This window comes from Apteryx rowi, unplaced genomic scaffold, assembly GCF_003343035.1.
Source record: "Apteryx rowi isolate R43461 unplaced genomic scaffold, aptRow1 scaffold_774, whole genome shotgun sequence".
Taxonomy (NCBI): Eukaryota; Metazoa; Chordata; class Aves; order Apterygiformes; family Apterygidae; genus Apteryx; species Apteryx rowi.
Window position 1 is genome coordinate 82,241 of NW_020451065.1, and position 8,484 is coordinate 90,724.

Here is an 8,484-nt window from a genome sequence, read left to right on the forward strand (position 1 = left end):
ACTTGGCCCTCCGGATCCGCACGTCGCCGCCTCTTCCTCCTCCAAGCACGGAATAAATCCTCCCCCGAAAGCCACACGTAAACACGGCGTAGCCGCAGACCTCCCTCGCCCCCCCTCCCCGTTAAACACCGCGGCCACCAGCAAACGCGCTGCAAACGCGGTGCAACCGCAGACGCGCCGCCGCGCAGCGCCTGGCCGCCCGCAGCCTCCGGGGCCCGGCCCGCGAGGCCGCTCCGCTCCCTCCCGTCGGCACCAGCGCAAACAGGAAAATAAGGCATCCTCCTCCGCGACACCCTGCAGAAACGCCCCGCGGGCGGCTGCGCCAGGGAGGGGGCGAGGGGGGCTGCCGCTGCCCGGCCCCGCGCACCTGCGGAGCGGGCGGGCATGCTCGGGGGCTCCGCGCCCGGCCCCGGCCCCGGCCCCGGCCCCGGCCCCGGCCCCGGCGCGGCGCTTACCCGTGCCGGCGCTCCGGGGCGCCCCGGCGGGGGCCGGCGGAGGGAGGCGGCTCGCCTGGCTCGCGTACGCGCAAGCGGGGCCGCATCTGAATATTACGTGGGGCCCGAGGGATACATTGCTCCCTGACTGCTTCGCGGAGGATGGGGCACCCTCCCCCTCTGCCCCCCCCACGTCAGTGCGAGGCAGCCCTGCGTGACGGAAGGGTCTTTCTTTGGAGCCCCTCCTCCGCCCCCCCAAAAAGCACGAAATATTACATATTTCCTGATAAACTCCAAGCTTTACTCCTTGCCTCTATTAAGTTTTGTTAAGGATAGCACTAAAATGAAACAAAACCACTTCTGAAAACTGAGGTTAACCAAAAGCCTGTAGGTTAGCAGGAAACTGAAACGCTTGAGAACTTTGTTCTCTGTTTCCACACTCCCAGCCTGCGTGTTTCTTCACCACCAACCCCCACACACAGCAGACCCCCCAAACAAAACCCACCACATTTATCAGCAGCTCTATTTCCTTACCTAAAATAATGCTGGGTAAGCCCTCTAAATCTTTGCAGCTATCCAGCTTTCTATTTGCTCCTGCAGTAAGTAACCAGCTCTGAAAAACTGGAAAGCCTAGGGAAAGGCCTAAGGCATTGTAACACCATCAAATCCCAAATGCCGCAAGACAAAAGCCTGAAGATAGGCATAAATACACACACGCAAGGTGTATATATACACATATACGTACACATGCTAAAAGCGTACAGAAAAAATATCAAGAGGTGTGCAGGTATCTCAAGATAAGGATCTTTTTTTTCTTAGCAGTTATTATCAAATCAAACACGTTTTAATTTTTAGTAATGGGTATCTGTCATAGGCTTATCATTTTTTAATCTAACAACTATTTAAAGATCCATTTCAAAACATAGATGCGTAGATTTCAAGACTGAATACAACTCTAATAAGGACATGCAGCCATCTCCCACCACCATTACCCTACTCACAGGATTTGCTTTCTACCACTCAGTGTCAATAACTGGGGCAATAACTGTCTTTGCTTCTCTACTACATTTGCCCCTGTACTTCCAGCTAAAAATGATGTTTTAAAACACTGTACTTCATTTTAGACCTAAAAATGCTACACAAACACTAACTAAAAGATTTGTAACACTTTTGCTAATACCTATATATAATTTTAAGCCTGCTTTTACAGGAAAGTGGAATAGTAAGTTATACAAAAAGTTATAAGAAGCCAGAAAAAAGCAGCTTTCTATCCTTACTCATGTAGTTCTCTACTACAGCCAGTCTACAGTGTCGAAATACTCACTTCTGGATGAAGCTGGACTGCTCCACATTAGACATGCAAAGTTTGTATCACTTTTTTTTTTTAACTGTTTGTCTTATTTTTACAAGGTGCAGTTTTTCTTTAAAACAGATCCTCTTGCTTAGCATATATTTTGATAGCATAGTGAAGCTACTACATTTTATATCTACATTATTACCTAGGCAAAAACGATGGGCAAACCCAAAGTTACTTTGGTTAAAAAACTCAAAAACCTCACTGGCACAAGGATTCTCTAACAGAACAGAGAATAGTGGGGCCTTGCTCTCAGTTACTCCTTAGGCACTGCTTAGATAACAAAAATTGTAAGAAAAGAAAAAATCTGAAGACCTAAGATATTACATCTCCCCTGACTTCTTCTGGATTTGCCAAATTTCAGTGGAAGAGATGCAGCCCTGTCCAACAAAGTGGTGGAAAACCTGCTTATCTCTTAACTGAACTTAAATGACAATGACAGTGACTAACACCTTATATTAGCTCCAGGAAAAGCTGTCTCTTTCTTGCCGTACAAGTTTACTACCCATCATTATTCCATGCATCTCACCTGTAGCATTAAAATGTACTTCATAGAAAACTCTGTGAAGACAATGTATAGATTCCACATCGTAGATAAAGTAGCTCCACATTTCTTTTCAGTATTTAGATTGCCTCAGGCATTTCAAATGCACAGTCAAGCCTCCTGGCACTGGGAGGAAATCGCTCAAACTCTCGTCACAGCAGCTGCAGAAGCACCCCAAGACTGGAACAGAAGCATCCTGCAAGTTCTGGTTGCAGCGCTGTGGGATACTGCCTGGAGTTCAGCCCACGCAGTCTGTGTCAGTGGAGGAAACTGTGAGAGTGCCTGAGGTCTAATACTCCATGTTGTTTTACTGAGTCTGGAAGTAAGAGGTAGTGCCTGACTATCTGCTACAATAATGAATGTGATATACACATCACTTTTGAAATAAAACCTTTAAAATGAAATTCGGTTTTGGTCTCTCTCTACCATAGAAGATAGAGGACAAGGTGAATGGTTTTCTTGTTCCTGTGGAAATACGTTCTTGTGGCAATTCATTTGAATACAAATGATCTAACATTGTTTAACTCACAGTCTTCATGACATAAATGCTTGGAATATCTTTACCTAAGAAAATCTTAAATCCGTCTGGTTCATTCATTTCAGAATTGGGCAAATTTGTTTTATCACTGATTGCACTATTTTGAAGGAGAGAAAAATGCAGGATTGCTTTTTTAATCACTTTGAAATTGTGTTTTTGACCCTAGAAAAAGATTTCTCACACACACTCACATACATAACACATGAAAGATAGAACAGACGTGGGACGCTAACGTGCAGTATTTGAATGGGTTTTGATTTCCTGCTGAATACTTATTTTAGTTTATATTAACAGAACGGCATACATTACAGAGGCTAAAACTGTAGATTTTTCCCTTCTGCCATGAGTACTGAAAGTAAGCATATGGCCTGCACACAGACAGGCTTACACTAATATCAGAAAAAAAAAGTATTGTTCATGTATGGCTTATGTAATTGTTTTAAACATCTGCACCTGTTACCATAACATTTATTTATTAAAGACAACCTGCAGTAAAAGATTACATTGCTGAGCCTGAATGCTGTAACAGTCCAGTTTCGAAAAGATATAAAAATAAAGTTCTCTTCCCATTAGTAATCATTCTGTTTTTTCCAATTATTCACTCAAAAATAGCCATAAAGTACATTTCATACAGGCAGGCTTTTATGCATAATTGAGGCTCTGCTTGGGGCTGACTTCTGTAACAACTCATTGCTATTTTTAGCCTGTTTTCTTAGCTTTATGTAATGAGAGATTTTGTGAGTCTCCCAGAAAAAAACATAACTTTGAACTGATTGGCTAAATTTAACTCAATTTGATAAACAGAGTATTGAAAATTTGTACAAGTTTCATCAAAAAGAGACAGACTAGAACTTGAAACTTTTATAAGAAGTTTTCTCCTAATAATTGATTCTGTTCACCACTTTCTACTGTCTAGTAGAGCAATCCAGAAGTTGCTTCCAAAACGCTCTGCAGAAAGATTGCAAAAGAAAAGGATTTTGTTCGGATACATGAGGAGATAATAAAAAGAATCATATTTGTTTCAACTGAGCTCAGTGGACACTTGATGAAGCACCCTCTCCCCTCCCCCCCCCGCTATACTTTCCCCCAAACCCCAGAATCATATGTATTTTAACACAGTATAAGAGGAAAAGCTGACACAGTTATTCCTGGATCAAATACAGTGTTGGGGAAGAGGGGAAGATCATGGAAAATAACAGTAGAACTTTAAAAATTATTTATGCAAATATTGTAGGTGATTTTCTCTCCCCTTTTTCTTCTGAATCTTTAAAGAATTTTCTGTAAATAGTAAATATCTAGTCTACATAATTTTAAGAAATGACACTGCAAATTCTCACATACTGCCCCCTAGCTCTGTTTAAACAAAACTACAAGAAGACAGAGCCAGTCACCTTACAGCTTGTAACATGGTATTTGAGCATGGAGTGTATAAACTGCTGTACCGTTTGGACAACACCTTTTGATGATTTTCCTTCAATCCTTTCCACAAAAACACTTTTATGCTACAAACACCTATAATAAATATAAACTACAATGGTATTTTTTTCCAGAAAATTATTATAGTCTAACAGTGATGTAACCATTCTGACTATACATGGAAACTAATCACAAAACAGCAAAAGACTGTGCATCGTCTTTTCCTTCCCACCCCTCCCTCTCCACCTCCTTAAAAACAGAATTATGTACATTTTAAACCAGGCTAACTGAAAGAAGAAAAGCTGATACATTGTTCGGGGAAAAGAGGAATGATGAATGCACACATTATACATAATTATAAATATCATTTACAGCTTCTGTGCAAATCAAGGATTTTCACTACTACTGAAGTGGGTATTCCAGGTAATAAAGACAGTTCCTACTTACCATAATATAGCAAAAAGACATCCACATAAAATAGTTTGAGTAAATTAGCACTTTACTTTGATGTTATGCTTTCTCTTTTTTACCTGGTAAGCCTACTGTCACACATCAATTAACATGGCAAACTGAAGTAATAATAACATACAATATATTCATATGGAACAGACAAGTTAATTGTATGCTGCTTTACAGCTTACCTAAAAAGTAAGTGCTCTGATTTTTCAGGTTCCAAAATTCAACTCTGGGTACCTAACTCTGAAAGCTGGGGTGCCTTGCCTCTAAGGCTGGAGTGCTACTCACTTGGTTTTAGCGACACACAGCCATTTCGTTCCGATGAGCGAAAAGAAACATCAGCCGCCTACGTTCCTCCCCTGGTGCCTTCGGGAAGATCATTCCTCTCCAGCGAGCATTGCAAGGATGCAGGCACTGGCACGGGCTGCTTCTGCGCTGGCAGGAGGCTGAATCGCTGACAGTTTCACTGATGGGTTTCTCCCTCTAGACAGAGCAAGCCAGGGAAGAGGCATAACCTTTTGTCAGTGCAAATGACTTGTGTGGAAAAGAAAGGTATTTCTCAAAATAACCAGACAGCACATGACTCTGAATGCTGCCCCCCTGGTGGTCCATGGCCAGCCCTCTCACCACTGCAACCAGGGCTCATATCCAGGAAAGGATTCCTTGTTTCAGTAAATCTTCTCTGCTACATACATTAGTTTTTATTGCCCTTGTGGCTGTAATTAAGAACCCTTCCATGGGTAAATAGAAATGTAACACCATACGTTACCTATTCTGAAAATAACTTGCTAATTGTGAAGCATAACAGAGCAAGAGTGATCTATCTCTGCATTTAGCAGTTTCCTAAAACATGGAAAAAAACAAGTTTGCCTACTCTGCTGCTATCAGCCAGGAGATCTCATATTTCATAGTCCCAGCTACTTTTCTGAAATTGCCTAGGGGGAATATTTTGTCTCTGTCACTGGGGCAGCTCAGGAGTCAGGGGAATCACCGTTTTTTTCCTCTGAGGTATCGCAGCAGGGATGCGTTCTAAGAACAAACACCACAACAGTGATTACGACCCTTTTGTAATGCAAGTCTTCAACACTGGAAACGCAGCTCTGGTGGACCAGCCCTGGTTTTAAACTAGCTGTCTCAAGTACTGCTAGCAACACAGCCATGGAAGCAGAGAATTCAGCCCCCCCCCTCCAAAACCCACTTGAGAGGCTAAGTCAACACTCTGTGGGGGGTAGCCTATGCTGTTAGGCATGATAGCATGGAGTTATTAAGCATATAAACTCATTTAAAGCTAGCTCTGTTTGCAGGGTCGACCTACCTTAACATTTAGTTGGTGAGATTTCCTCACAGGTTCTGGAGTCAAAATGATCTATATTTGCAGAGAAATTTTCCCTCAGCTCAGATTTGCAGGTAACTGGGTCCCACTTTGCCTTTCTCTACAGCAAAGGGCACAAGTTGCCTGCTGGGTTCMGGTGCAGCTCTCTCATCTAACCAATTCCCCATCTTTGCATGGGACTCGGGCCCTGGTGGCACATCAGTCTGTACTGTTCCCTACCTGCAGTGCTCCACAGCGGTGTCTCCTCAAGGACTGAAATGCCTTGCTCTAACCAAAGAAGCTGTTATCAATATACACGTGGCGCACAGTGCTTACAGTATACAGAACATCTGACTATCTAATAGCGCCAGCTTCTAGCCTTACATTTTATAAGAGATCTACATTGTTGCACACTAAAATCAATCAATTTGGACAAAAAAAAAATCTTCATTTCAAACAAAACACACCTTCTGTTCAAGTCTGCAAACTGTGAGAAGTTTTGGATGAAACGAACAGTTGACTCAACAGGGACTCTGATAAGACAGGGAAACCATACACCCAAAACTCCTGAGCACATCCCTGAGGAAACACGGGTTCCTTTCCTTTGCTTTCAGACTCCAAAGCCTTTAAGATAAGCTAAGTCATATTTGCAGAATCCACAAGCATAGAGTCTGAAGCTGATCTATTTTAATATGGAAAAGGTTTCTTATATAATTAATTTCAGAGTCAGAGAATTTGAGAAGTGAAGATTTGCTTGTATAGAGCAAACCCTCATATTATGGACCCTGCTTACATAGAGAAAATTACTTTTGCTAGTATAGCTTACAGATTTGCTTATGAAATCAGCATGACACAATAAAAAAAAAGCTTAAGCAGAGGTCACCTGTATCTACAGCAGAGCTTTCACTCCTCTCACAGAAACGTTACCAAAACAAGAAAAGTCACAGATTCTTATCTATCAGATAAGAAAGTCCTGGCAAAGCAGGGTAAGTGAACTGCTAATCTGGTTTCCTTCCGTGGCTCCACAGATTTGCACTTAGCAGGTGTTTTGATCACCTTTTGCCTCTAGGCCAAAGATGGAAATACCGGGAATTTGCAACCTTTTCGTTTCCAGGGCCTGCCGGACCTGAGGAACAACTAAACGGAACGGCGGAAAGGTGGCTCAGCACATGCGCCGCCTTTCTTCCACCCTCCGGGAATGGCTGCCCTGGATTTGTATCCCGGAGCACGGTGCAGGCAAGACCTTAAACATCCCGCAGGATGATGGTCTTTTAAGGAACAGCATAAACACGGACCATGAAATAAGGAAAAAAAAACACCTCTGGTTTTGCACAAGGTACCCTGCAACCTCTTTTTTTTTTAATAAGTATTTTTGAACAGTTACCAACATTGTAAGGTTTTCCCTAGATTAAGGAAAACCATCAGGTTCAGTGTGGACGAGATGTCACTGAGAATATTATAAATACACTAAACGCGGCACAGGGAGCTTGGAGTAAATAAAAGCCACCGCAGACGTGTGGCCACCACCAGCTGCCGCATGCCCCGTGAAACAGCACGGGCATAAATGGTGTATAAATATAAATAAATAAATAAGCGAGCCCATTCTTGTGAAGCACACGTTAATTATCGGGCGTTTCAGCGGCCGCGGCCGCCCCGGGACGGCCCAGTCGCCTCCTCTCGGCGCCCTCCGGGGCGCCTCTCCCCGCTGCCGCTCCGCACCCCGCGGAGCCAGCGGCCGGCCGCCCTCGCGGCCCGGCGTGGCGGGCCGCCGCGCCCTCCTCCACCCCGGGATCCGCGCCGCCGCCATCTCGCCCCACGCCCCCGCCGCCGGCCCCCGCCGCCTTCGCAGCTCTCTGCCGTCTGGCGTGACGCGCCCCCCGCCGCCGCCCCCCTTCGGTGGGACAGAATGGAACGTCCCTCCCCTATCCATTCCTACCTCCGGGGCTTGGTACTGTCCGGAAAGGGGGGGGAGGCAGAAGGAAGGCGGGACGCAGGGGGGGGGCATAGCCATACGCAAGGAACAGAATTATGCTAGGGGCGGGGTGCGCCTGCTAAAAGCTGTTTAGCAAACGCTGGGAAACSTGTTATAGAGATCCCTGGTGGTCTAGTGRTTAGGATTCGGCGCTCTCACCGCCGCGGCCCGGGTTCGATTCCCGGTCAGGGAATTGTTTTTTTTCTTTTCTTAATGACCTCCGCTTGGTTTTTAAAATTCTCTCTGTCCTTCTCCTTCTGCTTTTCCAGTTCAAAGAGCATCTGGCCGACTCTTGTGCAAGCAAGGAGGCGTCGTTTGCCGAGCAGCAAGCTTTAATGCACACTTTGCGTTTTAAATGACTCGTGTGAAGGAGATTTGCAGTCTTAACTCCATGTGCACATATGGGCAGGCAGGGGAAGCCTGACCAGGTGTATCCTCTGTCTGGAGGTCCAGCTGTC

General features: G+C 44.7%; 1 non-coding gene across 1 annotated transcript; it reads left to right on the forward strand.

Moving 5' to 3' along the window:
* Positions 1–8,147: 8,147 nt before the first annotated feature.
* On the forward strand, positions 8,148–8,219 carry TRNAE-CUC. The gene has a single exon. It is a non-coding gene; the product is annotated as a tRNA-Glu (tRNA).
* The last annotated feature ends 265 nt before the right edge of the window (positions 8,220–8,484 follow it).